Genomic DNA, 15,122 nt, shown 5'->3' with positions numbered 1-15,122 from the left:
ACTAATACCCCAATGTCTTTCAGGGTCTGCAATTGTTTTTGTCTGTTTGTTTTTCATAAGAAGGGGTAAGGATTCTGATTTCAAAAGTATATTTCGTGCAAGTTCGAAATACTGAAGAAAAATAGAAACATGATCTCATAACAACTGAAAAAAACCTTTCCAAAACTGTCTCGACACCTGGCTTTGTAATCCTATCAAATGCAGAGTCTGACTTAGGTTTCTGCCTTTGAAACTTGACTACAAAAGATTAGCAAAATCCTAAAATGGATGACAATAAAATTTGCCTTGTTTCCTTTTTTTTTTTTTTTTTTACTTTCTTTTGCACTTTTCAACACACCGTGCACCTTGAATCTCAAACCTATTTTCCCCCTGGGCTATTTGGTAAAAAGTTATTCAGCAGCAAGTGTCTCTTGAAGAAATTGGCTTTATAACCCACAAGGAGTTCTGCAGGATTCATTGCCATTAAGTATCACCATCCTCACACTTTTGGATACTTGAAGATCCCCCATTACTAATTTTCTTAAAGAGCTTTAGTGTTTTCTAATAAAAAGTGTATTACCATTTCACAAAGAATTTCAATCCAAACTTTATGACAGTGTATTGTTTCCTGCATCCTTTCCTTCTGGAAGACAGATACTATAAGGAAGGGACTACTGTTATCTTTTGTGATTTTTGTTCTCTTCTCTAGATATTTTAAAGAGTGATCAGCATCAAGATATCAAGAACCAAAACTGAGCCATGGAATGCACTATGCATTCGAGTCATGGGGTAGTTGTCTATCATGATTTCTCTTGTATACAGCATTAATCTACAAACAAATGCAGCTGATCCTTACTATTTGATATAACTGGGGCCATTTTCACACACACACACACAGAGTATCTGTCACTTTGTGGTAGAGAATTTCAACAATTAACAAGAACAAAAGATAATTAAAAAGCAAACAAACTCCTGATTTGAGGTGTCAGAGCCTTCAGCAAATTGAGGAAGATTGGCATAGTGGTGTGGCTCAGACTGGATTGTTGAAGCATGGCGAAGTTGGCAAGGGCACTCATGGTTGGGGGTAGGAGAGGTGTGTTGGAAGATAATGGTAGCCCAGTGACAGATGTCAGAGTGTTGTGGTAAGAAGGGTATCCTCATGGGTTACTGCAGCAGCAATGGGAGATGTATCACACACATAGCAACTGATCAAATAATATATAAGACTAATGGGAGCAAGGTTTCCCACTGTCAGAGAAGGGTATTACAAATACGGAAAGGGAAAAAAAACAGAATAAATTTTATGGTACTGAATTGAAATTAGAGGTATAGGTGTGTACTCATGATTTTAAATACAGGTATAGAAACATAGATGTTGGGGCACCTGGGTGGTTCAGTCGGTTAAGCATCTGCCTTCGGCTCAGGTCATGGTCCCAAGGTCCTGGGATCGAGCCCCGCATTGAGCTCCCTGCTCAGCTGGGAGCCTGCTTCTCCCTCTGCCTGCCGCTCCCCCTGCTTGTGATCTCTCTCTCTCTCTCTGTGACAAATAAATGAATAAAATCTTAAAAAAAAAAGAAATATAAATGTAAATATGAGGATAGACAGACAAATATTCCCTAACTCTGTCCACTAAAAGAACCTCAGAGCAAGACCCCAATACCAATGAGAACAACTCATCTCCAGATCTTGGCTTGTCCAAGGCTCCATGGAGTAATGGATGATTTCAGCATAATTTATTGCTCCTGAAAGGAAGTGCTCAAAGAATGATAGAGGTATGTCAAAAGAACACAGAAGCCATTTTGAAGGGACTTCCAAAACACAAATCTGGAATTATTTGAGAATAAAAGTAAATAATTATAGTAATGGATTATAACCCATTGAATTAAATAGGAAATTATAAGTCCATTCTGAAAAAATGATTGAGTGATGGATTAAAAGTATGATGAGGAATGGGATATTTATATAGTCTCAAAGTATCTCTCCACAAAACACTTACTAATTATACAAGAAAAAATCAACTTTACTGTGGAGAATCCCTAGTCAGTATCATTTAATTCAAATAAACAAAGTGAACATAAATAATGGGGCAAATTGAAATGATGAGCCACCAGATACAATACAATGAGAACAATTCAAAATCATGTCTGTAATGGTCTGTGAAAATATCAGACAAACCCAAATTAAGGAACTTCTACAAAGTTATCTTCAAAAGTATCAAACTCATTGTGGCAGACAGACTTTAAGGTGGACACCAATAATCCCTGTCCCTTGAGTTTGGGCAGAACCCATAGGATATCACAAAGGTGATGCAATGTCACTTCCAGGATTGCACTAAAGACCATTGTATAAGACCACCTTGCTAGGGGCACCTAGGTGGCTCAGTCGTTAAAGCGTCAGCCTTTGGCTCAGGTCATGATCCCAGAGTCCTGGGATCGAGCCCCGCCATCAGGCTCCTTGCTTGGCGGGAAGCCTGCTTCTCCCTCTCCCACTCCCCCTGCTTGTGTTCCCTCTCTCACTGTTTCTCTCTGTCAAGTAAATAAATAAAATTAAAAAAAAAAAAAGACCACCTTGTTAACAGAGGTGCTAGAGACACAGCCTCACTGTCCTTGAAGCAGCAAACTGCCATGGCGTAAATGGTCATATTGGAAAAACCCACAGGGCAAGGAAGTACAAGAGCTAAGGGTGATCTCCAGCAATAAACTGACACCTTGGGACTACAGCAGGAAGCAAATGAATTCTGCCAACAATGTGAGGGAGTTAAGAAGCAGATCTTTTCCCAGTCAAATCTCCAATGTGACAATAGCACTGGGTGACATGTGGATTACAGCCTGGTGACCCTAAAGCGGAGAATCCAACCTGGCCATATCTAGACTCTTGACTTTCAGAAACTGAGATAACAAATGTATGTTGCTTCAAGCTGCTGAGTCTCTGGTGATATTTTATGCAACACAGAAAACTAAAACAATCATTAAAGCTGATGAAAGGGATTCTTCCAGACTAGACGAGAAATAGGACAACCAAACGCAATGCATGACTCTGAACTGGATATTTTTAGACATTGGTGAAACAACTGGAACACATGAACATGATCTGAGAATCAGATGGTAGAAGAAAATCAATGTTATCTTCCTCAGTTTGATGTTTTACAGTTATACAGGAGACTATGCTTGTTAGTAGGAATATTAAATTTATTAAATATTAAAGTATTTAAAACTAAATACTAAATAAATACCTTGAGTATAAATATGTTGAATAGTAAGTAAATACTCTGAATACTAAAGTATGGAGTATTAACATATTCAAAGGTGGTGAGACAACTTACAGATAGTTTGGGGGGTAAAAAGTTACTTGTATTATATTCCCAAGTATTTTGTAAATTTATGATTGTTTCAAAAAATATTTCAAAGACAACAACAAAAACTGTTCATATTTAGTCTTCTCCATCAACAAGTGGCATCCCTATTTTCCCAGGTGCTTGGGTCAGAAGCCCATCATCTTTGATTCCTCTTATTTCCTGACACTATTCACCTCATATGCCATATGGTCCAAGCATCTATCGCCACCTCCACTATTATCACCTAAGCTAACATCTTCTTCTGCCTGTTCTATTTCAATACTCCTAACTGGTCTCCCTTTTCACTGTTGCTTTACAACTCTCCCTCCCACCGGTCAACTCTCTACACAGTAGCCAGAGTGATGTATTAAATTTTAATTCAAACCCTGTCTCACCCCCGCTTAAAATATCCAATGGCTGCCCATGGCACTCCTTTCTGTGGACTACCAACTCCATCGTGATCTGGCCCTTACTTATGTCTCTGACTCACCTCCTACCACTCTCCATGATCACTCCCTTTCAGTTACAGCCTCTTGCTGCTTCTTGAACTCAAGCTGTTGCATTTTCTGTTCCTTCTGTCTAGGTTCCCCCAAATAGTGACATGGCTTACTCCTTCCCATCAGTCTGATTTCTATCAAACACCACCTCCTTAGCAAACTCTTCTCTGACCATGATACTAAAAATGCACCCTCCTTCCCATCCTAATGCTACACTTATCCCTCAACCCACTTAATTTTTCTTTATGGTACTTACCACTACCCAAGATTAAATTATTTATTTTTTTGTTTATTTGTTTACTATCTGTCTGTTTGATGAGGGCAAGGTCTATTAATTTCTGAATCTCCAGGACTAGAATACTACCTGATGAATGAATGAACATAGTATTATCAACATTCAGATGCTAAGCAGTCAGCTAGGCTTACTCTCTAGCTACGTGCTTTTGCCCACAAGCCTCACAGTACTTGGTGGCTGAAGTTCCTGTTTCAGAAAAATACACTACTACTTTTGTAGGATCACTAGGGTCACATGAATTAAGCAAAACCAAACACCCTTAAATTCTAAGAGTCCATTAAACTTTACTTTTGTTGATCCTAGAGAATGCCACCTGCTTGACACTAACGCATTTTGCAGCATGTCTGTCTCTCCTGTTTTATGTGTCCATCAACTATTATTTGTTGAATAGAAAGTCCTTGGATAAAAAAAAGATCCATGAAACAGGAAGAGAAAAGTCATCATAAAGTTAACAAATTAAAAGGATGCAAAAGTTGAGGACAAGTCAAACACAATGGGAAGAGAAAGAAAAAACAAAGAGAGAAAATAAGACTACAGAATTATCTGCATTCTTTTGACTACCAGAGAAAGAGTAGCCAAGAACACACAAGGAGTCTTAATAAGTAGAGTTAGAAATCTTTGTCAAAACTCTTTTTCTTAAAGATTTATTTATTTTAGAGAGAAAGAGTGAGCAGGGTGCGGGGCATAGGGAGAAGGAGAGAGAATCTCAAGCATACTCCCTGCTAAGCATGGAGCCCCACGCAGGGCTCGATCCCATGACCATGAGATCATGACCTCAGCCAAAATCGAGACTTGGACACTTAACTGACTGAGTGACCCAGGCGCCCCTAAAATCTTTGTCAAAATTCTTCTGCACGTATTCCATTCATAGTTACACTGGTAGTAGTTCCTTATCTTATGGAAATGACTTTATAATGAAGGAAGACAAAATTCATGCAAATGAGGTAAACAGTAATTAAAGAAGGCCATTCTAGGTCTGGTTAATTTTGCATGTCAGAAAATGAGGGCTGTCTGGATAGAAATTTGGGAGGAGTTTGAACTGTGAAGAATGAGGTCATCAGGAGAAAGGATATTAAAATCATAAAAGGATTACTTTATGTATGTGCATATGAGTGAGCCTCTGGGTACCCCTCACCCACTGTTTCTTCTACCAACCTTGTTAGTCAGTAGTAGGTAGTAAGTCCTGTACTGCGGTTCCGTCTTATCCTATCTGGTCTACTCCTCATGCTCTCTGCTTGGAAGGAAACTCCAGGTTAGAGTTGCCAGATAAAAGACAGGATGCCCAATTAAATTTGAATTTCAGGGGCACCTGGGTGGCTCAGTCGTTAAGCGTCTGCCTTCGGCTCAGGTCATGATCTCAGGGTCCTGGGATCAAGCCCCACATCGGGCTCCCTGCTCAGCGGGAAGCCTGCTTCTCCCTCTCCCACTCCCCCTGCTTGTGTTCCCTCTCTCGCTGTGTCTCTCTCTGTCAAATAAATAAATAAAATCTTTTTTAAAAATTTGAATTTCAGATAGGCAAGAATGTTTTGTTCAGTATAAATACATCCCATACCATATTTGGGACATACTTATATTAAAAAATATTATTCTTTATCTGATACTCAAATTGAGGCCCTTTATTTATATTTGCTAAATCTGGGAACCCAACTTCACATCAGGGGCCCAGAACTGAGAAAGGGTAAATTTTGACTTTTCTGGGGCCTGGCTAAGGAGTTCAAAGCAAGTCCCACTGCTTTTATGGCTCTCCCCTCTGTCTTCAGAATGCCAGATGGCTGGACTCTCCCAGGAAAAGGTGTTACACTGAAGTTTCTATGTCTTTCTGTGTCCACACTTGCCCTTCTATCCCTGTACCTGTGAGGAGCTGCTATTCATTCATTCTTCCCTTTGCTGAATCTTTCTCAGTCAGACTTATTCTGATTCTAAAAGCAGTCTGCTCAGAAAAGGTCTCCTAGGGCAATGACATGCTTGTCTTACTTAAAAATTCCCGGCTAGCATGCATTTTCATTATTGATAATCCTGTTGCAGAAGAATTTTCTTCAAAATGCTGGCCAATTCCTCCCTGAATCTTAGATGACCCTCTACCTATAAATAAAGCCACTGAAGGGCTTTGTGAGGGGGTGGGGGTTGCCATTAATTACTCATGTAACCACAGAAAGAAAAACAAAACACTAGAATGAAAACTCCAGTATTAAAAACTGTAAAGAGGAAAACAGTTGGCAATGGGAAGTCTGATCGATGGTAACATCTGTGTCCCAAAAGATAGGCAGAGCACAGGAATGGGCATATGGGAACAATAACTCCTCAGCTGTCCAGGCAAGCAAGAAGGCAGTCAGCCTTTTGAAGATCTTTCATTCCTCTAATAAACATTAAGGTTTGGGATAGAGAATTGTAGGAACTCAGGCTTTGCGAAATGGACAAGAATCCCGCTATCACCTCTGGAATATGCTACTAGAATCTCAACAGCATCAGCTCGAGGGTAACTTGACAGAGAGCCTTGGTGTCAGCCTAGATCGGAGTTTCTAAACCTTGACACTTCTGACATTGTGGGCCACATAATTCTTTGCTGTGGAGACTGTCCTATGTATTACAGGATGTTAGCAGTCAGTCCAGGTCTCTACTCACTAGATGCCAACAGCACCACCCCAGGTGTGACAACCAAAAAGGTCTCTCACATTGCCAAATGTCCCCTGGAAAGCAAAAATCACCCCTAGTTGAGAGCCACTACTCTAGAATAGAAGAGTGGCATATAATCCTGGTGGAACATGAGAAGAATCCAGGGTCTTAGATTCCCAGCCCGACCCCCCAAAGAGTCTGGTTTAATCGGTGTGGGGGTGAGCTTAGGCACTAATATTTTGTAGAAGCTCCTTACCTGTTGTTCAGTAGCTAGGGCTGAGGACCATTGCTCTAGACTTACTTAAAAAAAAAAAAAAAAAAAAAAACTGTGTCTTCAAAAGGATCACCCTTAGAAAACTGGGGACAGCGCTCAGGGCTGAGTCCACAGATGTAGATCAAATATCCTCAGTTGCTGAAAAGCCAGAGAGCCCAGGCTTAGCAAACCCTGCACTTGCAGATCACTGTCACTTACCCCGGGTTAACATGCTTTGATGCCATTTTTCAAAACAATCTCAGAATTTTAGGCTATGGTTATATTAATAAGGCTGCAAGACAGGAAAAGGAATGGAAAAAAAACTGAGAAATTCCAGAACTCTGATTTTTTGTTGTTGTTAAATAAAACTTCTTTGTTAAATTTAAAAAAAGAGGCAGTTTTCATTCACTGGTTCCTTTTTCTTTTAAAAAGTCTGTTCCCGTTGGGGCACCTGGGTGGCTCAGCTGGTTAAGCGTCCAGCATCCGACTCTTGATCTCAGGGTCCTGAGTTCAAGCCAGCACTGGGCCCCACACTGGGCGTGGAGCTTACACATACACACAAAAAAAGTCTGTTACTGTTTATCTTGTGAGATTTCCAGTTACTGTTTGGGAACATATAATTATTAGGAGCACCACAGAAGGTGCTCAAATATTTGAAGATAGTATCATGCCTGCCTTTCCTAAATCCTACACGGAGTGGGCAGTAAGAAGTTAAAGGTCAGCTTGCTGCCCAGCTCCCGAGTTCCAAGGCAGGCATGTCTTTGTTTCTGCAGTGCCCTTCGGAGAGAGACAACCCCGAGGTAGCCTAGAGAAAGGGTTTACTTTGCTTACTTACACTGATCTTCCTAGAAACATTCTGCATGGCATAAACATTCCTTTTACTGTGCAAAGGGGACCTGTGGCCAGAGTATGCAAATTTAGGTAGCACCAGGAGGGTATTTAAAATTAGTGATGCTTGCTAATGGCTGAGCTGTAGCCACACTGCTATCTATCCTACACTATTTGAACAATCCTCATATTTTATTTTTATAATGCCAAGTCCTGCTGAAATAAATTCTGGATAATAAAGTATGACTTTATAATGAGTGATTGGTAATAGGCTCACTGGTCTTCAAGGAGCAGTGTTCATGATCACACCTTGCTTGCTCATTCACACTAAAACTCTCAGGTGGACTCTTGCATATGGACAATCCTTTCCTTTCTCTTCTGCTCTAGAAACCTTTAACATCCACTTTCATTGCATCCCTGGAAAAGAACTCTAGAATGAAAACTTAGATCTCCAGGGTCTTCCTGAGACTCCCTTCCTTCTCACCTCAACAAAAATAAGTGCAACAGAATAAGGAAGCACACCCAGGGAGCGGAGAGCCCGCAAAGGCAGCAGAGATGCGGGAGACCGTGGCAAATGCACAACGTGCAGCTGCAGGGGAGCATGTGGACAGGGGAAAGATATGAGAGGGAAAAAAAGAATAAATCTGTGATACAAGTCAGGGGGAAAAGAAAATTCAATTCTAAGGATTTGGAGCCAACAGGGCCAAAGCCCAAGTAATGTAATACTGGAGATGATCAGTAAAGTGAGTCATACTCACTGGTATGAGAGAAAGGGTTTTCTTAAACATTTGCCCTCACTCTTTCTGGAGCCTGGCACCTCTGGTACAAAGACAATCGATCAAATAGGGACCATTTGTAATACAACTCAGCCCTGAAGGAAACATTCTGTTAGCACAATAAGCTGGAGATTACTCTTCATGTTCTGAAAGATCTCATGGATGTGTGTGATATTTCAATACTGCCCTGAAGCCCAGGAAAGAGGTGCCACCCTCTGTACTGTGGGCTTTAGAGGGCCTGGCATATCACAGACTTACACATATTCTCCAAAGAACACACAGGTGCCTCTGCACTTGGGACACAACATTCAGCACTGGCACAGCAGGACCCAAAACCACAAACATCTGCTTTCACAACTCACCATTTGGGCTCCAAGAAATACTTCTCACGTATCTTACTTAATCCTATGACTTCAAAACAAAAGGTAAATGCCCCTGAATTCTGCGAAGGTTTGTGGGTTGTACCACTGTTGAAATCAAAGACAAACACTGACTTACCTGGGGAGGGTTTGAGTGGCAGAAGTACTCAAATAAGAGAAAAGACAAACTAATTAACTTGTCAAATCCTTCCTCTCAGATAATAAGAATACAGCAGATTTTTGCATAATGAAATACAGTTTCCCAGGAGTACCATGAACCTGTTTTCTTGCTTCTTTTCATGTTGCAATTCATAAGTCTGCAGGTATTTATGAATTAGATCAGCTTTTGAAAATTAAACATGGTTGTTTAAGAACATTTTGCAATACTGGGGCACCTGGGTGGCTCAGTCGGTCATGTGTCTGACTCTTGAGCCCTGCTCAGCAGGGAGTCTGCCTGGGATTCTCCCTCTCCTTCTGCCCTCCCTATTCACCCCCACCCCTGCATGCACGTGCTCTGTCTCTCTCAAACGAATAAGTCTTAAAAAAAAAAAAAACATTTTGCAATATTGAATATTTCATAAATTTGTGTTTATATAGCCTTAGATGTAATGTGATTGAAGAGTATTGGCAATTAGATGGACACTGAACCTGAAAAGTCCAAAAACTTCATCATCATGAAAATACTTAAGATTTTATTAAATTCATAAAAACTAAACTAATTCAAAACTTTATTTAAATAATTTTATTTTAAATGTTTACATTTCTTATAAATTGTATGTTTTCTTTTAATTATGTTGGATAAACTTATTACCAAATATTTAATAAACAGTTTTTTTTGAAAAGTTACATGAAAAATGATTTTGGCTTAAAAAATTTTTTTAAAGATTTTATTGATTTATTTGACAGAGACAGAGACAGCAAGAGCAGGAACACAAGCAGGGGGAGTGGGAGAGGGAGAAGTAGGCTTCCCGCTAAGCGGGAGCCCGATGTGGGACTCGATTCCAGGACTCTGGGATCATGACCTGAGCCAAAGGCAGCCGCTTAATGACTGAGCCACCCAGGCACCCCTTAAAAAATTTTTTTAAAGGTTTATTTATTTATTTTAGAGAGAGAAAGAGCAGGAGGAGGGGCAGAGGGAGAGGGAGAGAGAAACTCTGGCAGACTCCCCACTGAGTGCAGAGACAGATACGGGGCTGGGTATCAGAACCCTGAGATCAGACCTGAGCCGAAACTAAGACTGTTCCACTCAGGCACCCCCGCTTAAAATTTTTATGTTTAATTTAACTTTTAGATAAAAGTGTTGTCTAAATTTCATACACTTTAAATGTAATTGCATTTGATTGTTTGATCCTTTAGTATTAGTTTTCTATTATTACTGTAACAGATTATCACAGCTCAGTGATTTAAAACAATACAAATTTATTATCTTGCCCCTCCATAGGCCAGAAGTCCAACATGGCTAAATTCAAGAACTGCATTCTTTTCTGGCTTTATGGGAGAATCCATTTCTTGCCTTTTGCAGCTTCTAGAGGCTACCCACGTTCCTTGGCTCATGGCATCCTTCCTCCACCTTCAAGGCCAGAATAGCAGGCTGATTCCTCACTTCACATCTTCTTAAACCTTATTCTATGGCTTCACCCTTCCTTCTGACTGCCGCTGGTCAAGATTCTCCTTAAGGACTCATGATTAGAATGCACCCACCTGGATAATACAAGATAATCTCCCCACATGAAGTCCTTAACCTTTTTTTTTTTTAAGATTTTATTTATTTATTTGAGAGAGAGAATGAGAGATAGCACGAGAGAGAAGAGGGTCAGAGGGAGAAGCAGACCCCCTGCCGAGCAGGGAGCCCGATGCGGGACTCGATCCCAGGACTCCAGGATCATGACCTGAGCCAAAGGCAGTCGCTTAACCAACTGAGCCACCCAGGCGTCCTGAAGTCCTTAACCTTAATCACATTAGCAAAGTCCCTTTTGCCATTAAAAGGATCCAAGGTTTAGACATGGAGATCTTTAGGGTGCAATTATTCTACCTACCAATATCATTGAGAATGAGCACAAATCAAGATTATAAAAGCAATAGAATATATGAACATGAAGTTCAAAAAAAGAAAGGTGAGGATAAAAAATAACTGTAAATCTTTAAAGAGACAGCCTGCTTAACTTTTTAACTGAAGACAATGGGAGTGAACAGACATCTCTTGAACATGACATACTTAAAATTTATGAATGGGACATTATAAATTCTTATATAATGGAGATTTGATTTCTGATCAAAACTATAAAAATAGGCAAGAGAATTATTCTTATCAAACCCATAGCATGAAAAAGTCAAAATTCCAACAACTTCACATTCTCAACTAAAAGAGGACTCTCAATCCAAACAAAGAAACTACATCAGAGTATCCATTTGCACTCTTGTTGGGAATCTGAATATATTAGGGGTAGGTCAAATTCACCCTGAGACCAGACCACAGAGATAACCCCTTCCCTCCCCTCTCTTCCGCAACCTCTCTGGCATCAGAACTGGACTCAAAGAAGGACAAAACCTAGAGGAGGGAGCAAAGAGTTGAAAAAGGAGGTGGCAAGGGTAAGAGAGAGGATCCAAGAGAGAGGGTGTTGGGGATAACTCTGCTTTTGGAAGGGTGGACACAGGGGACATGGAACAAATCGAAGAGATAAGAGAAGCCACACCCTATCAATGCCATTCTGTGGATTCTGTGTTGGTTAAGAAATACCACCTGCCGGGGCGCCTGAGTGGCTCAGTCGTTAAGCATCTGCCTTCGGCTCAGGTCATGATCCCAGGGTCCTGGGATCGAGCCCCACACATTGGGCTCCTTGCTCGGCAGGAAGCCTGCTTCTCCCTCTGCCACTCTCCCTGCTTGTGTTCCTTCTCTCACTGTGTCTCTCTCTGTCAAAGAAATAAATAAAATCTTTAAAAAAAAAAAAAAAAGAAATATCACCTGCCAAAAGTTCCCCTAGAACATTCTGCCTGGTTCCATGTAGGTGTTTGGCCAGTGAATGGTAATGCCATTTTGTTTATTTTATTGCCACTTTGTTTTAGACTGTACCGTCCCCTGGTCCAAAACAAAGGGAGAAATGATGGGTTTATACTGTAAATTTCCTACCTTATTAAACATGGGGAAGTGGAAAGCTAAGCTCTTTGCTTAGACTTTTATCTAATCATCCTTGTCCACAGAATGTTTGCTAATTCCTTGTCAAGGAGTAAGACAAGAGTCAGCTCACTTTGTGTAGGATGTGTCTAGTTAGTTATGCTTAAAATATAAGTGTTTATGAAATCAGTTATTTACTTGTAGTGAAAAATGAGCCATTTTAAAGGTTAATCACTTGTTATTACAAATTCCAGATAAGAATCATCATGAAAGGACATTTATTACAGCAAAAATAGCTACATCTGGATAGGCTTCTAATCACCAGCTATTAACTCAATCAATGCCCAGAGAAGGATAGTTCATCTTTTATTTTAGTCATCATTGAAAGAAGCAGCTCAAGCGCCTGTTGAAATCATTAGATCATTTGCTATTGAGTTGTTTCCTTTTTATTGAGTTGTAAAACCTTTTCATATATTCTGGATACAAAGCCTTTATAATACATGCAAATATCAGATATTTTGCAAATATTTTCTCTCAGTCTGATTTATCTTTTCATTTTCTTGATAGTGTCTTTCAAAGAGCAATTTGTAATTCTTATGAAGTCCAATTATCAATTCTTTTTCTTTCATGGGTTTGTAGGAGTTTTTTGTCCTAAGAAACCTTTACTTAGTTCAGGGTAATCAAAAAGATCAGCTCAGGGACGCCTGGGTGGTGCAGTTGGTTAAGCATCCGACTCTTGGTTTTGGCTCAGGTCGTGACCTTAATGTCCAGAGATCGAGCCCCATGTCCGGCTCTGTGCTCAGTGCAGAGTCTGCTTGAGATTCTCCCTCTCCCTCTGCCCCTCCTGCTCGTGTGCGCGTGCTGTCTCTCTCAAATAAATAAATAAATCTTTAAAAAAAGATTAGTTCATACATTGTCTTCTAGAAGTTTTCTAGTTTTGGGTTTTGATTTTAGGTCACTGATCCATTTCAGATGGTAAATAAGTACATAAGAAGATGTTCACCAGCACAGTCATTAAGAAAATGCATAATAAAACCACAAGAAAATACCACTATACACATATGAGGCTAAATTTAAGAAGAAAAAAAACCTGACCAAATCAAGTGCTAACAAAGATGAAAAGCAATCAAAATTCTCATACAGTGCTGGTGGAAATACAAAATGGCACAACCACTTTGGAAAACACTCTGGAAGCAGCTGTAAAGACATGGAATTTTGAGGTAGAAAAATCTTAGAAAAGAAATGATTTCACCCTCTCTCCCATCTCCCCACCCTGAGGAACTCTCAGATGAGGAAAATGTGCCTCAAGGAAGAACCTGTCTATATCCTCTTGCAGTTTTTCCATGGCAATTTTTACCTTGACAATACCATAATCTTGCCCCTTATTATCATGTCTGGTGTAAGTATTTTTCTCTCTTTATTGCTTTTCTTATTACACAATTGTTATATCTGCATATATTCTCACTATAAAGATTTAAACAACATAAAGTTAATAAACCATGAAATTTCCCCTTCATCCTTATGCTACCCAACTCCCAGGCTCCTTATGAGAATAATTTATCATTTTAGTCTGACAAATGTTCTTCTAGCTCTTTCTAGTTTTTACCTATATGCATGTATATACAGATAGATAGATGTGATTTTTTAGCATAAATGGAATTGCACTATAGACATTGTTCTATGACCTGCTTTTTCAACCAAATTACACGTCTGAGAGAAATATATATAGGTAATATATAACCCACATATATGTATAATGTATATCATGTATAATGTAATACGTAATGTCTATATATATATAATGAGGCCTAGAGAAAAACTTATTTATAACCTCTAGTACACTTTTCTCTCTATATATACACATATATATACATATAATTCATTTTTTATAAAATTATAGAGTATTCCAAAATATGCATGGACCATAATTTTTATTTACTCTTTCCCTACTGATAAGCATTTAGGTTTTTCCTAATTTTTCATAACTAAAAACTATACTTCAATTAACACACATGCATCTTTGTGCAACATGTATGTTTCTTTAGTATGGGTTTCCAGAAGGGCAACTGCAAAAGACTGAAGGGTTTTAATATATTTATTTTGATAAATACAGTTACAATTTAATAATCTACCAAAACGCTGTATCAGTCTACATTCACATCAACAGTGTCAGAACAGTGTCTGTTTTGCTGCTTCCTTACCCTCTCTGCTTATAGTCAATACTTTTAATTAATGCCAATCTGAGGGATAAAAGATACTATCACATTGTTGTTTTAATTTGCATTTTCCCAATTTCTAGTGAGGTTGAACATTCATTCTTTTATTTTATGGATCACTGGCTTTTCTTCTGTGAATTGTCTGTTCACATCCTTTGGTTTTATGCTGTAAGCTTTTTCTTTTTCATTTATATGAGCTCTGTATTTATTTAGGGTATTAATCATTTGTCTTTTATATATGTGGCAAATATTTTCTCTTAGACTAAATGTTTGTCTTTTTATCTTTGTTTTGGTATCTTTCACCTATAGATATTTTAATTTTTTATAATGTTTTTTTACCCTCTAATTATGTACAACTTAATCACACCTATTACTTTAATATTCTTAAAGCCAAACTCTACACACATACATTTCAATAGCTCCCTGAGAAACACATTTTTAAAAAAAGAATTAGGAAACTCTGTTTAGCCCTTTATAGATGATAATCAATCATTGGAGATTTTCAAAAAAATAATTTTAAAGGAATTCTTCTGGTTAATAAACTGGCTTAAAGATGTTTCTTAGGTGAGAGTATGGGTTGGTTAACATTCAGGAGCAGTAGACTGGGTGGGTAGGCGCCAAGCAGATGCAGAGCTACAGGTATTGAAAGACACATAGTTCCTGAAAATGATCAAGGCAGACAACAGAAGGCAAACCAAGGAAACACCAGCTTTGGGCCATCTGAGACAAGATGACAAAGTACTGAAAGAGCTAAGCCCAGTACAGTGACGGCCAACCTGGGAGCAGGCAGTACTGACAAGACAGATGAGCAGGGGGGCTGGCAGCCGCCATCAGGGAGAGGTGTACGCTACAGAAGGGAT

This window comes from Eumetopias jubatus, unplaced genomic scaffold (genome assembly GCF_037043125.1).
Source record: "Eumetopias jubatus isolate StellerSeaLion01/CBP00866 unplaced genomic scaffold, mEumJub1_p1.0 scaffold_15, whole genome shotgun sequence".
Lineage (NCBI taxonomy): Eukaryota > Metazoa > Chordata > Mammalia > Carnivora > Otariidae > Eumetopias > Eumetopias jubatus.
The sequence above is the reverse complement of the archived record's forward strand: the minus strand, read 5'-3'. Positions refer to the sequence as shown.